The following is a 16,284-nucleotide window of genomic DNA, read 5'->3' on the forward strand; positions in this document are numbered from 1 at the left end:
AAAAGTAGTTCTTTTATGCCATGATTAGTCCATACAGGAGTCCGAGTACTTTGTTAAGAAGTAAATTTACAGAAGTACTCTCTAATTCTATGGAAATTAAAATTGAAGAGATTTTATCATCTACCTAATGAAATTCTACATGTTCTTCTATCTGTAAGTAATAAAAATCCATAATCTCCTTTGTTTGTACCCGAAAAATCACAGGTAATTAGAGATTGTGGAGAGCTCTTTGGTGCAGCTACAGATATGGAGCAATCAATCCATGACTGTTTCTTAGAAAAGGCAACATTCCTGTGCTGAAAGCATGCTGTACCACGTGCATCTTTGGCTTGTGCAGCGCGCAGCTGCAGTTGCGATGGCATGGCCTTCTCTCAATTTTCATATGGGACATTGAAAATGTACTATCAAAGGCAAGCTGAAGTAACACGTGACCTGCTACTATATCCGTTGTCTTGCTGGTTTCTTTTTCCTGAATCTGTGTGTACTTGTTTCTGTGATCTGTTTAATTATAAGGTTGAATATGTTGATGCCTTCACATGGATTTGGGAGGGTTTATATACTGCATGTAATAGGATACAGGTCTTTAAAGTTGTCTAGGAGAATGTATTAGTTGGTGAGAGGAATGTTTGGTGCAAATTTGTAACTGTTTTTTCCTAGGATGTGTTGTCTTTTAGTAGTAGTACTATGTACCAAGAATTCCATTTAGTAATACTTTTAAGAAAGGCTTAGTGAGATTTTGAACCTCAAGGTTTGCACCAATATACCCATATGTCCAAGGTTAAAAAGGTACGTTTTCAGTACTTCAGGGGAAAAAAAGAACAACTTTGAAACACATGGCCAGATGGGTATATTGGTGCAAACCTTGAGGTGCAAAGGAGAAGATTAAAGGAAAAGGAAAAAAACTCCGAAGAGAGGAGAGAATAAGGGAGAAGGAAAAGGAAAAAGGGAAAAATAATTCTAAAACTGACCAGCATGTAGCCCCTAATGTTGCAATTGAAGAATTAACATCAAGTGTTGAGGAGGATCCTAATGTTACCGGAAATGTGGATCCAAGAAATAGTGAAACTGGTGATATAGTGTCATCCAGGCTTGCATCACCAGATATTGAAGACAAGCATGTGTTAGATGGATATCTTCTTTCAAGCATGCAGAATACCACTGATGACTGTCCTGATGATGGTTTGTTACTTTCAAAGAAGAGAGTGCTTGTTATAATGAAATTTCTTGTTGAAGATAGTGAATTGACAGATGTAGCTGCAGTTAATTGTGGAAACAAATAGGAAATAGGAAATATGATATTAGAAGCAATGAGTAAAGTGGGTCGAAAAGGTGTGGTGACCCTGGAAGAGGGGATAAGTGCTGATAACAGTTTATATAGTTGAAGGAATCCAGTTTGATCGAGGTTATATTTCACCGTACTTTGTGACTAATATTGAAAAGATGACTGTTGAATATGAGAACTGCAAGGTGAGTCATTCCTTGTTTGTGCTCTAATAAATTTTAAGTGATTGAATATATGTAAACGATTAGAGTGTTTAGGAAAAGTTATTTTGCAGCTACTAGTAGTTGACAAGAAAGTGGCAAATGCAAGGGATCTTGTAAATGTCTTAGAAGATGCCATTAGAGGTAGCTACCCCATTTTAAATTTTGTGGAAAGATATTGAGAAAGAAGCTCCAGCGAATCTTGTTGTGAACAAACTTAGAGGGGCCTTGAGATTGCTGCACTCAAAACTCCTGTATTTGGGGAAAGAAAGAGTCAGTATCTTGTTGACATTTCCAATCTTACCGGAGGTCTCTCTCTCTCTCTCTCTCTCTCTCTCTCCCTCTCCCCCCCACACACACATACACTTGTCCCATATCTTATGGATCCATCCTACCATTCGCATTCAGTATCTACCAAGCTTGGGTATCGCACACTTCTCATATGCTCATGTTTCTTTTTGTAACCTTTGTCATTTGTAGGGACTGTGATTAGAGAAGAAGTCGGACTTACTTTAGACAAAACTAACAAAGATGTACTGGTTCAAGCGGCCAAGGTTGTTCTGACAAAGGATGCAACCACAATTGTCGGGGATGGAAGTATGCAAGAAGCAGTTAGTAAGTGTGTATCTCAAATTAGAAACTACATTGAGGTTAGTAACCCCTCCTTTTGAATGTTTTAAGTTCACAGCTTCACTATAATCCTGATTACTTGTTCTCGATAATGCAGGCTGCAGAGCAATATTAATGAAAAGGAAAAGATTAATAAAAGAATTGCAAGGCTCTCCGGAGCTGTTCTGTCATTCAGGCATGTTTAATATAAATTTACTTCACTTAAGCTTATTAATGAGTGACACAGGAAATTTATTTATAGTTGTTTCAAATCACTTTATGTGTGGTTGGAGCACAAACTGAAACGGAGTTGAAGGATAGAAAGCTTAGAGTAGAAGATGCTCTTATCGCAACAAAGGTTTTCATATATCTCTGGATAAAAAAGGATATACTGTCAACATGGTTGCTTCAAAATAGGGAGGCTAACAGGGCATCTATCCCAACATTTCTCATGCAGGTGTTGAGGAAGGTATTGTTGTTGGTGGCAGTTGTACTCTTTTAAGGCTAACTGCAAAAGTTTATGCCATTAAGGACAGTCTTGAGAATGATGAGGAAAAGGTAGTTTTTTTCGTTTCGTCATCTGACAATACTCGGATGTAATAAATAATTTTTTCAGGATCACGTTATAATCGATGCCCTTTGCAGCTGTGTTAACTTCATGTAAAGAATTTGATAAAGTTTATGTTAGAGGAAGGCCCTTTCCAAGGATCTTATATTATTCAATATAAGATCCTGGAAAGGGCTTCCTCTAACAGTTTATTTCATTTTCCCCACCTTCAAAAGTGATGAGAACTTTATTGGGTACTTTACGGGCAACCGCTCGCGAAGAATTTGAGAAGTAACACTTAGATGTGACTTGCAGGTTGGGGCAGATATAGTGAAAAGAGCTTTAAGCTATCCTCTCAAGTTAATTGCCAAAAATGCCGGTGTTAATGGAAGTGTTGTCGGTGAAAAGGTAATTGAAACCATTTGGTTTTACTTTTGTTTTTTATTTAGTTGTTTTGTGATGTAGTACTTTTCATTTTAAACAAAGTTGTGCAATCTAGATACTTCCCTGGGAAAACCAGAAGTATGGATATAATGCAGCCACCGGAAAATATGAAGATTTGATGGGTGCTGGGATTACCGACCCAACCAAGGTAACCGAAGTGTTAAAATACTGAAAGCAAATCCAATATAAACTCATGCCAGCGAAGCATTTTGTAGATGGTATATTATTTTCTGAATATTTAACAGTTAAGTAATAAAAAATCAGGATATAAATAAAATAATGATGTGAAGAAGATTAAACTAATTTAAATAATTAAAAGAAAATTAAAAAAAATTGTACAGAATATAAAGAAAGACAATCAAACACATTATAAACTGATATCCACCTAGTGACATGCAGATGAAATAATACCTTTAAACATCTTTCATTCCAAGACTTTTTATGTATGTTAGTTCTGGTAATTTACATAGTTGCTTTTATCGTCAATTTTAATATTTTTTTTTGTGTACTTCCTCTTCAGTATTATAGTTCTGTTTTCTAATGCCTCTAATCCTGATTTCATGTTAGTTTTAAGTAAGTATTTCCTTTTCTATGTTGAAGTCGAATTTCTGAAATCCTTACGATTATTCCATTTGAAATTAACCTACTCAACGGGTTTTCTTAATATGGTATTCCACTCCAAGAATCCTTTCAAAAATCTTATTACCGAATAAAATAAGGTACATATAAGTAATTAGTAGGAAATTATAAGTAGCCTAGCACAAAAGAGTTTCTAAGCTTTGTTTTTAATAATATAAATAATAAACCCGCATAACTTTGAGCTTCCCTGTTCTAGAAAATTATAATTGGTTATTGGATCCATAAAATCCTAATTTTCAGATTGGTTTGAAGCAGTCAAATTAAATGTAATTAGGAAGTGAAGTTTCATGTGCGACTAATACATCATCTTTATAGAAGTCTTATTTTTAATAATCCATACTTTTTTAATGACATTAAACTAATTTATTACATTTCTATGAAAGCTGTTAGGGTAATAACATTAAAATACTAATTTAATGACATTAAACTAATTTATTACATTTCTGCGCGTTTGCAATATTCACCTTTGTAATAGACTTTTGGATCAGTAAATTGTATTGTATTTTAGTTTCGGGCCCGCACTTCCGGACTATTTATTCTAAACCGAAACTAAAATACAATACAATTTACTGATCCAAAAGTCTATTACAAAGGTGACTATTGCAAACGTGCAGCTAACGGAAGCGGTCCAAAAGTCAATCTAAGGTCCTCGAACTCCAATGCTATCCAACTCGAACTCTTAGACGAAACTTGAAATTGTAAGTAATGAGTGGCAAAGTCCAGCAAGAAAACAATCAATCAATTTAACTAGTAGGCCAAGTAACATGAACACATATAACAAAATACGATAACATATACGATATGATATACGAAATAAACACTTTCAAGCCCATGTTTTGATAATCAAATATAAACGCATAACATACAATTTTGAAAACACTAGAAAGATCGATCGAAAACTTACCTCAAATATTGGTCAGATCTGAAATTAGCCTTTTGACCCTCTAAATGACGTTTTCTTGGAAAACACAAAGCACGAAAGTTGCAGAGAACGAAAAGAGCTTTCCGAAAAGTTTAGGATCACTGAATTTTGACTTACGATGAATTTTTTATGAATTTTACAAGATTGCTGATTTATGCTGAGAAGAGCCCACCGAAATTTGACATTAAAAACGAGGAATACGAATATGGTGTATTTATAACGATACAAAACCCCATATCTTAACTTACAAGTTATCCATATTAGAATATGATCCAAATTTTAGGCCAATTGGTCTAATTCAATTTTAAATCCTAGTCCTTATCTAATTTTAATTCTTTTTTCTCAATATCCTATTATTATTATTTTAAAATTTATGGGATATTACATCTTCCAATAAGTTTCTGGGGTTACGCTCTAGAAACAACGGCTTTCACACTTAACCGTGCTCCTACTAAGAAGGTTCAAAAGACTCCATATGAGATATGGAAGGAGAAACGGTCAGGCATGAACTTTATGAAAGTTTGGGGATGTAAGGCGTTTGTGAAATATCAAGAATCTGACAAGCTTGGACCTAAATCCGAAGAGTGCATTTTTGTGGGATACCCTAATGAAACAAAGGCATATTATTTTTATTGTCCTTCTGAGCAGAAAGTGTTTATTGCTCGAGATGCTGTCTTCATGGAAAGAGATTTTGTTTCCAAAAGAAATAGTGGGAGAACTATAGATCTCGATGAAGATCGAGAACCACAAAATAGCATTGAACCTGAAGTGGAACAAACCTGAAGTGGAACAAGAGCATAATAATGATAATGCTCAACAAACACAGGTTGTTCGTAGATCTGGTAGAATTCACCATCAGCCAGAGAGATATGGATTTCTCTTGACTCAGTGTGGTGATTTGATGCTCATAGATGAAGATGAGCCTCTCACATACCAAGATGTTATGAACAGTTTAGACTCTAAGAGATGGCTTGAAGCCATGAAATCCGAGATAGATTCCATGTACGAAAACCAAGTATGGACTTTGGTTGATCTACCTGAAGGGGTAAAATCCATAGGGTGCAAATGGGTTTTTAAGAAGAAAAAAGGCATGGATGGAAATGTTCAAACCTATAAAGCTAGGCTGGTTGCAAAAGGTTTCAAACAAATTTATGGTATTGACTATGATGAAACTTTCTCAGTCAAGTCTATAAGGATTTTACTTGCCATTGCAGCATTCCATGATTATGAAATCTGGCAAATGGATGTCAAAACAGCCTTCCTTAATGGAAGCCTTGAAGAGGATGTGTACATGACACAACCTGAGGGTTTTGTCGATCCAAGGAATGCTGGCAAGGTATGTAAATTGCGTCGATCCATTTATGGATTGAGGCAATCCTCTAGGAGATGGAATATCCGTTTTGATGAAATAGTCACAGAGTATGGTTTTGTTCAAAACGAAGATGAACCGTGTGTTTACAAGAAGGTTAGTGGGAGACATGTGGCATTCATAGTACTATATGTTGATGATATACTACTATTGGGGAATGACATACCTTTTCTAAAGGCTGTTAAGACTTGGTTAGGGAGCAATTTCTCCATTAAAAGACTTATGAGAGGCATCCTACATTCTAGGAATGAGGATCTATAGAGAAAGATCTAGAAGGATGATCGGTCTAAGTCAGAGCACATACATTGATAAGGTTTTGCATCGTTTTGGAATGCAAAATGCAAAAAGGGGATATGTCCCCGTGTCTCAAGGGATAACGATCTCTAAGGACCAGTGTCCGAAATCATTGGATGAGAAGGACCACATGAATAAAGTTCCATATGCTTCAGCAATTGGATCTATCATGCATGCAATGGTATGTACTCGCCCAGATGTCTCGTATGCTTTGAGCATGACGAGCAGATACCGGTCTAATCCGGGTGAAGGTCACTGGACGACAGTCAAGAATATTCTTAAGTACCTGAAAAGAACTAAAGATTCATTCTTGGTGTATGAAGGAGAAGAGAAACTCGTTGTAAAAGGTTACACCGATGCAAGTTTCCAAACATACAGAGATGATACTGTATCGCAGTCTGGTTTTGTGTTTTGTCTAAACGGAGGTGCTGTAAGCTGGAAGAGTTCAAAGCAAGAAACAGTAGCTGATTCTACAATGGAGGCTGAGTACATTGCAGCTTGTGAAGCAGCTAAGGAGGCCGTTTGGATTCGAAAGTTCATTTCTAATTTGGGAGTGGTTCCATCTATCGCAGATTCCATTGATCTATACTGCGATAATAATGGAGCCATTGCACAGGCTAAAGAACCTAGATCACACTCCCGGGCCAAACATATACTCAGGAGATTTCACCTTATTCGAGAGATTAATGAAAGGGGTGATATACACATATGTAAAGTGCACACAAATGATAACATTGCAGACCCACTGACCAAAGGCTTGTCGCAGCAGAAGCACGATGGTCACACTAGTTCCATGGGTATTAGATATATGAGTGATTGACTCTAGTGCAAGTGGGAGATTGTTAGTGTAGGTGCCCTAGAGGCAATACATTATTCTTTTAAATCTTTATGTCAGTTGATCATTCCATAAATGTATTTATTATGACCTTAATTACTGCGATATTTTGTTTGCATAATAAATGTCCTTAGAATCATGATACACATTGTATAGTTTAAGTACATGACTTGAACTTGAGATTATATAATATATCATATTCTTAAAGGTCCCCAGTCGAGTATTATTATATAGGACAATAATTATACATAGATAGACTAGTATGTTGTTTGACGAGATAACCACATCTCATTGGTTATAAGTATGGGGATACTAAAGTCAATACATAGGTACATGTGAGAGAACATGGTACTGGACAGACCCACAATAAGATTCTTCATGTTTAATAAAGTCATAAGAAAGACTCACAGTGATAATGGTGTAACGATCCTTTGACTTGAAATCATTATATTTCTATACGAGGATTAATATACTTTGACTACATTAAAAGTTACTTTTGATCGGGTGATGATAAAAGTGGACATCGGGTATATCATAAGTCATATGAGAAATATGAATGATAGATAAAGGATTTAACCCTCCTATAATTAGGAGAAATATTATTGACCTCTTGATTGAGTGAGATTATAAAAAGCATGGCCATGCTCAAATAATGATTTGTCTTGATAGTCTACTCATGGATCAAGTAAACCCAGATTAAATTTTGAAGAGGATGACTAAATACATGCCTCGATTTTAATATATAATATGTATGGTTAAAGGGATTATATTACACGAAAAAAACATTAATCACGAAAGGTTTTATCTAATCACGATTTAATTATTATTTAATTGGGTAACAATGATGTAAAACTAGATACCGCTCCTTGTTTATAATTTTATTAGAGAATAAAATTATTTCCAATTAAATAATAGCCTATAGGTTCACACAAATAGAGCACTTAATGAAATAGTTAATTTAAATTGTGGATTTAAATTAATTGATGATTATTTGAATTTTATTATAATTAAGTAAGACTTAATTGAGATAATATAAATTCGAATTAAAGGGAATGTTTTTGCCCATAATAATTAAGTATGACTTAGTTATTAATTAAATAATAGAAATTCGTCTTTATTATTTAATCCTATACCTACTAGGGTTGGGCTTTGCTGTTATGGGCCTTTTAATCAGTCATTATATATAGATAATGATAGGTTAAGAGAGAGGTAATGTTTTGGAAAAAAAAACCTAACAACAAAGAGAGTCAGAGGCAATTCAGATCGTCAATAAGGAGGCTAGTACATCCATTCCGTAGTCAAGTTCGTGAGACGTTCTTGGAGGTGCTCTTGTGGATACCATAGAGGTGTTTCTCCGAGAGGTAGACACAAAGCGTGATAGCTAGGATCTCCGTTGAGTTCGTGAAAGTCAAGCTCTTGAAAGTTATGATTCGTTATCTTCATAATCTGCCCACAATTATACATGGATCCTGTTTTTGGGTTTCGAAATTTTTATTTTATTTACGTTTATCCGCTGCGTTTTATGCATTGGAACCCATCAATGGCATCAGAGCTACGTGTATAAGGGGCTGATTTGGTTACGTGTTTACTGTATTTTTACAAGTATGCATGTGTGATGAGTCTGCCATGATAACAGTTATGTTATATGAGTCTGCCATGATAACAGTTATGTTATATGAGTGATATGATGATTCCGTTAATAATCTATATGATGATACTATTATGGCAATATTGGACAAACTCCATGTTCTTATAAAAAATTGGGATATTTCGAGCGACGAAAAGGATTGCATGGAAAGGAAAAGGATTGGCCCCGAAAATGTTTATGAAAACTGAGAAGGGAGATATCACAAAATAAATGAACTCTATGCTTTGTAGCTCTGATTATACACTGACCTCGTCAACTTTTTTGGCTCAACTTGCTAAGCAAGCGAGCTAGGGCCATTGAATTGGTTAAGTTAAAAATGTCCAGGGTTGAGCTGTTGGGAAACTTGTACATTTCATGCTCTCAACAATCTTGTTTGACACTACAATAAAATCACATCTAACAACAGAAATTTTGTTAGCACGTTAAAGAAATTCGCTGGTTTTAAACCGTTTATTAACGAAATGATAACCGAACTGATTGGAGTTAATGTCGTTAGAAAATTAGTGCCAATCGAAATTAGTAATTTGATAGTAAAATAACAACCGCTTGATAACAGAATTCTTGACTTTTAACCAACTAACTTGCTAACAGAATATAGAATATTTCGTTGCTATCTTTAGTAACGGTATACAAGTGATGTTGATAAATTTAGTAACTTAAAGAAATATTTGTAATTAAATTTAGCGACTCTTTGCTAACATATTATTTATTGTTAAATTGATAACAATTTGCTATAAATTATTTGTTAAAATTAGTATCACTGGCTAACCCTTTTAACAACCAATTATCCGTTGATAATTATTAATCTTTGTAATAACACTTTATTGTTACCAACTGAATCCAAATAAATTTATTATTCTATTTTTACTTTTGTAAACCTCTAAATATTTAACAAAAGATAGCTCCATTATTTTTATCGATAATAAATTATCATCTTATAACACAAGATGAGCAAAACGATAGCACAAAAGCATAATTTCCTACAAAATTTTAACACCTGGCTTAATTTCACAACTAAGCCAACTAACAAATACACCATAACAAGATGTCAAATATCAAATCCAAATCCAGAATCAGCAAACCTAGCCAGTAGCATACAAAATCATACGTAACATAAATAGTCTAGAATATATAAGCGGCGGGATCTGAATTATGTTGTATCTTCTTTTAAAAAAATTAGTAACAAAGTTCAGAGCGCAAATAAAAAATTCAAACAGACCTCAATATTTTTATCTGAGATTCCAAGGGAAGAAAATGCTAAGGCAGATGCGCTATCAAAGTTTGCTTCATCTGAGATTGAAGAAAGTTCAAGAAGTGTGTACTTCCGTGTTTTGAAGACACGAAGCATAGATGTTAAGCTTGTGGCTCCCATAGGTCTGGGGACGTCATGGATTGATCCTATCAAGGCTCAAATTCAAACCGGTTGGTTACCAAGTGATGCAACTGAGGCACGGAAGCTAACTGTTCGAGCACTAAAGTACTATTTGATAGATGGGATTCTTTACAAAAGATCTTTCATGGTTCCCTACTTGAGGTGTCTCAGGCCCGATGAGGCACGCTTGGCTCTTGAAGAAGTGCATGAAGGCATTTGTGGACAACACTTGGGGGGCAGGGCTTTGGTTCATAAGATAACTCGTTTAGGTTTTTTTTGGCCATAAATGATGGCTGATGCCAAAGAATATGTGAAGAAATGTGACCGCTGTCAGAAGCATGCACCTGTTGTTAGACAACCCCCCGAGATGCTAACCTCTATCAACTCGCCCATTCCTTTTGCTATGTGGGGAATGGATATTTTGGGGCCTTTTTCCATGGCCACAGCACAAAGGAAGTTTCTGACTTAAAATATTCACTGTCCTCAGTGAAGGTAATAGTAAGGAATCGGGCATACCTAATCAGAATCAGAATCCTCACCCTAAGCGGGTGGAGTGTCGGGTGTGTCCGGAGGTGGATACACGGAATCCTCACCAAAAAATGGCCACTGGATATCAACTCCGGTGGCTCTAAAAGCTGTCCCAAGTGCCTGGGTGAGATCACGTGCGCCTGCTGTGGATGTCATCCATCACATCCATCCTCCGTGCCAGATGCCTGTACTGCGTCGAACTCATGCCAGCTCACATATCAGCTCCTTCCTCAACCTCATGCGCCTGCTTGTTAGGGCGAAAACACGCGCTAAAATTCACGCAAGTATACGCGTTCGCAAGTAGTATAAGATATAAATCAGATTCGTTCCCACAGAGACTGGTTTAGGTTAAGTTCAATTTATGCACATATGCAACAATGTATGGCTATCGTTTAATGCTAAAACAAATAACAATTTGGGTTTTGATTAAACTAAGAGATTATACTAAATAGCATTAACTAAGAGAATTAAGGTTAAATTACTTATATGAGACAAACATGGGATTCTAACTTCATTACTACTTTATTCAAAGTCTTTATTCTTAACATTAGCATGTGATGGTGATGACAACTAATCAGATAACATGAAACTAGTAAACGCCAACTTTCGTTGTACGAATACCCTACTACCAGACATCCACAAAAGAGATAGAAGCTGGATATACACCAATTATGCGCTATATGTCTATAGAATTTGACAACATAAAGGTTTAATGCGCAAGTTATCTATCTTGATTACATAGGGAAAGTAAGATGGGTAAAATTACCTACGAATCATGCATAACAATAACACATGAACCTATGCTAGCATGACAAGTTATAAATCTCTATATTCACTTTCGCTTCAATAGAAATTAACACGCTATCTTATATGTTAGCTACGCACATAAGACAAATAAGCACAACCAATACTAGGATATCAATCAATCACCACACACCAAGATATTGAAACAAATTAACTATAGAAATCCATAAGTAAATCCATTAGAACCCCACGATAACGATTAGTTCATAACCGAACTCATTGTCACCATGGGTTCCAATGAAAGCATGATAATAAACAATATAAGAGTACTAGGGTTTAAGAACAAATCGAAAGTGAGCATCCAAGTATCAACTATATTGAAGAAAACAAAAGTCTTCTTCTCTGTAGCCTTCTCGTGCTCTCTAGGTCTTCTTATTGCTCTCCCAGGCCTCCTTATTGTTAAAAACGTCTTTTTATGGGTATATATAGGGTCCGGGATGACCAGGATTCTCAAAATCTTCAATTTCGACTAAAATCAGGATTCTGAGGCAGAAATCGGGCGCGGCCGTGCGGCCTTCGGGCGCGGCCAAGCTGACATTCTGGAATTTTTCTGACAAATCTTCTTTTGGCCATATCTTGAGTTCTGCTCGTCAGAATTAGGAGATTCAACTGCCCACGCGAAGTTAACAAGATTACCTACAACTTGAGAATGGCATAGGCTTCCAATTATGATTTTTTTTGCAGGATAATTCTTCGAAAAGCTTCTTTCTTCCTTAAACTGATGCCTGAAATGCAATAACACAAAAACACATCAAAAATACGAACAACTTGAGTCCAAAACACCAATTTAAGCTTGTAATGAGGCGTTCCAAGTAGATATAAAATCCACTTATCACACCCCCAAACTTGAATCGATGCTTGTCCTCAAGCATAAACAGACTCAAAACTACAAAACAAACCTAATGCATGAATGCAACTACGTGAATGCAACTAAATAATAATGCAATCGATCTCCTCAGAATAACCATAACCAAATAAATAAACCGATGCCTCTAAGAATGCAATGACTTTTAAAAGAGTTCGAATAAACCCCACAAACCAACTCACAAACCAGAAACGTGCGTGTGTGGATGCTTAACAGATATACTCTCGAAACTAGATCAATAACCATAACTTATCTTTCATCAAAATAATCACAAGTTTATAAATAGAAAAGATGTTAAACGCCTCACAACTCCTCCTTTCTACTACAGTTATACAAGGATTCATGCTATTATTGAACACATAACAAAGATGCTTACTTGACCGTGCAATGAATGAGGTCCCAAAAGACTTATATAATAATACCCATGTAGCGAGTGTTAGGTTATCAGATCCTAGACTATAAAAAGCCTTAGGTCACTAGGCACAAAGTCCCCTAAGAACTTAATAACTCGAGTATTAAAGAGCTCACTCTTGATCAATTATGCATAAACTCATACTTTTTTTCTTATCTTTTTCTTATCTTTTTCTTTTTTCTCTTTTTTTTCATTTTTTTCAACAATTTCTGAATGAGTGCGTTTCGCTCCATCTCATTCAACCCTAGACTACTCATAAAAATATGAGCCGACTACTAGCCATTTGACGCCTAGCCTTACAACATCTAGCAATGAAATCCAAGTTTTTCTCCAGATAAAAATCAGTATTTTTACGTCATTATGAGAATACCACAAATTCTAGATATAAACAGGTGATTAATTCTTAACAATTAAGCAAATATGATCATGATCTAACTCAAAAGCAAACTGATAAGACTTGTGATTTTTTTTCCTGGGCATGCAAATCAATTCATTAGGACTTAAACATCCCTCTATTCGTCATCACTACACTCAAATCAACATCAACTAATCAATCAGAAATAGCTCAACTTAAGGGATCATGTTATATGCATGCAAATGCAACTACATGGGCTCACATAATAACACAAACAAATATGTCCTATATAAACAATCATGCCAAAAATATGAATGAACTACAACTAAACATGCAACATGAATCTATATGGACACACACAAACTATTCCTTATATTATCACCCCTAAACTTAAAATTTTCAATGTCCTCGTTGAAGGTAATAATAAGGATATCAGGCATACCTAGTTAGCAGAAGGATCACCCTCTTCGGGTGGAGGATCAGGTGGCCAATCAACCTCGACACCAGTGTCTCGAGAAACAGTACCGAGAGCATGTGTCAAATCTGCAGCAAAATGACGGTGAATGTCGTGCATGGCCTTCATACGCCTAGTCACTCGCCTGTACTGCTCATCACCAACACCAGTCCTATCAACTACCTGCTGCACATGAGAAGAACCCTTTGTAGGCACTGAAGGATTCGTTCGGCTACCCTCTACATCATCAAAAATATATCCCAAGCCCTTATCATGTGGTGCACCTAAGAATGCATAACTCAAGTGATCTGGTAGTGGGTGAAGCTCAAGAGTGGAAGCTTCTTCAGTAGATGGCTCGAGACATTCCTGAGAAATTTTTAGCTCTGCTAACCCAAGAGAATCGAATGGCATATCCAACTTTCTTTTCCACGGAGGTGCATTCAAAACCTCTAGCTGCTCTGCTCCTTCTTCATCTTCAATAACTGATTCCCCTATTAAGGATCTCTCTAAGGTATCTGACTTTGGAAATTGCTCAAGCTCCGTAATCACGACAGAGTCGACCCACTCTACTTTAAAGCACTCCTCTTTAGATGTGGGTAACTTTATTGCCTTGAACACATTAAAAGTGACCTTTTGATCGTGAACTTTCATCGTAAGCTCTCCTTTTTAAACATCGATCATAGTTCGGCCGGTAGCTAAGAATGGTCTTCCCAAGATGATGGGAATCTTCTTATCCTCCTCAAAGTCTAGAATGATAAAATCAGCAGGGAAGATGAGTTTGTCCACCTTGACTAAGACATCCTCCACTACACCTCGTGGATATGTAATAAAACGATCGACCAACTGTAAGGACATATATGTCGGCTTCGGATCAGGTAGACCAAGATTCTTGAAGATAGACAAGGGCATCAGATTGATGCTAGCTCCCAAATCACATAAACACTTGTCAAACGACAAGTTTCCGATGGTTCAAGAAATAGTGAAGCTTCCAGGATCTTTAAGCTTCGGAGGTAGCTTATATTGCAGCACAACACTGCATTCCTCCGTTAGAGCAACGGTCTCTAAGTCATCGAGCTTCACTTTCAGAGAGAGAATACCTTTCATAAACCTCGCATATCTAGGCATCTGTTCAAGAGTTTCAGCAAAAGGTATGTTAATATGAAGTTTCTTGAACACCTCCGAAAACTTAGCAAATTGCTTATCCAACTTCTTTTTCTGCAGCCTCTTAGGAAAAGGAGGTGGAGGATAGACTTATTTCTCCCCTATATTACCCTCAGGAGGAGTGTGTTCCACAGTTTTCTTCCTTGATTCCACTTCTGCTTCCTTCTACACTTCTTCTTCAGCCACAACTGCATTTTCTGAAACTTGAGATTTTTCAGGCTCTTCATTTTGCTGAATTTGGGGGCTTGCGACCTTTCCAGACCTCAGGGTGATGGCGTTCACCTGTTCTTCAACTTCCCTCTTGCCTGGATTGCTCTTGCCTGGATTGGCTTCTGTATCACTAGGAAGCGTTCCTGGCGGTCGATTTAATAAGGCGTTAGCAATTTGCCCTATTTAGTTCATCAGAGTCTTGATAGAAATAGCATGGCTTTGGCATATAAGATCCTAGTTTTTACACATAAGCCTCAACTCCTCCAATTCAGATTTTTTGTTCGAAAATTGACCTGCATCATGAGTTTGTTGTTGAAGTTGGAGTTGTCTTGGTACAAATTATTGCTGAAACCCAGGAGGATTGAATTGATTGGATCCAAACTGCTGATAAGGCTGCTGTACCATATTTTGATTGTTGCTCCAGCTGAAGTTAGCATGATTCCGGTTGTCAGGATGATAAGTGTCTGGAACTGGTTGCTGCGATCTCTGAAAGTTGCTCACAAACTGAGCTGATTCACTAGATATAGCGCATTGCTCCATCTCATGCGAACCTGCACACAACTCACAAACTCTGGTTATCCGATTAACACCATAGTTAGCCAGAGAATCGATCTTCATAGACAACGCCTTTAGTTGAGCAGTGATAGCCATAGCTGTATCCACTTCAAGAACTCCTGCTACCTTGCCCTGTGGCAATCTCTGGATTGGATACTGATATTCATTGGCAGCCATTAGTTCAATTAGCTCATAAGCTTCCTCATAGCTCTTTGCCCATAATGCTCCACCCGATGCTGCATCGAGCATGGGACTTGACTGTGCTCCCAAACCATTATAAAGGCAATTGATCAGCATCCAGTCAGGCATTCCATGATGATGACACTTTTTAAGCATCTCCTTGTAGTGCTCCCAAGCTTCACATAGAGATTCTCCCGATTTCTGCATAAATTGAGTAAGAGCATTCCTCATTGCAGCTGCCTTCGCCATAGGGAAGAATTTAGTAAGAAATTTCTGAGCAAGATCCTCCCAAGTAGTAATTGAACCAGCTGGTAGAGAGTGTAACCAACTCTTAGCCTTGTCCCTCAGAGAGAATGGGAAGAGTCTCAGCTTCACAGCATCCTCAGAAATACCATTGAACTTAAAGGTGTTGCAAATCTCAATGAAATCCCTAATGTGCATATTGGGATCTTCTGTTGGAGAACCCCCAAACTGGATTAAATTCTGCACCATTGAATTATGCCAGGCTTAATCTCAAAGGTATTAGCTGTTATAGCTGGCCTGACAATGCTAGATTGAATGTCACTGATCTTGGGTTGAGAAAAATCCATCAAGGCTTT

The 16,284-nt window shown here is 36.8% G+C and overlaps 1 non-coding gene and 1 pseudogene across 1 annotated transcript; both read left to right on the forward strand.

Moving 5' to 3' along the window:
• The first annotated feature begins 768 nt into the window (after positions 1–768).
• Positions 769–16,284, forward strand: part of LOC141715245 (ruBisCO large subunit-binding protein subunit beta, chloroplastic-like) — a 49,236-nt pseudogene continuing 33,720 nt past the window's right edge.
• LOC141715535 (small nucleolar RNA R71) lies at positions 15,813–15,919 on the forward strand. The gene has a single exon (XR_012572294.1). It is a non-coding gene; the product is annotated as a small nucleolar RNA R71 (small nucleolar RNA).

The sequence above is a fragment of the Apium graveolens genome, chromosome 3, assembly GCF_009905375.1.
Source record: "Apium graveolens cultivar Ventura chromosome 3, ASM990537v1, whole genome shotgun sequence".
In the NCBI taxonomy this organism is placed as follows: Eukaryota; Viridiplantae; Streptophyta; class Magnoliopsida; order Apiales; family Apiaceae; genus Apium; species Apium graveolens.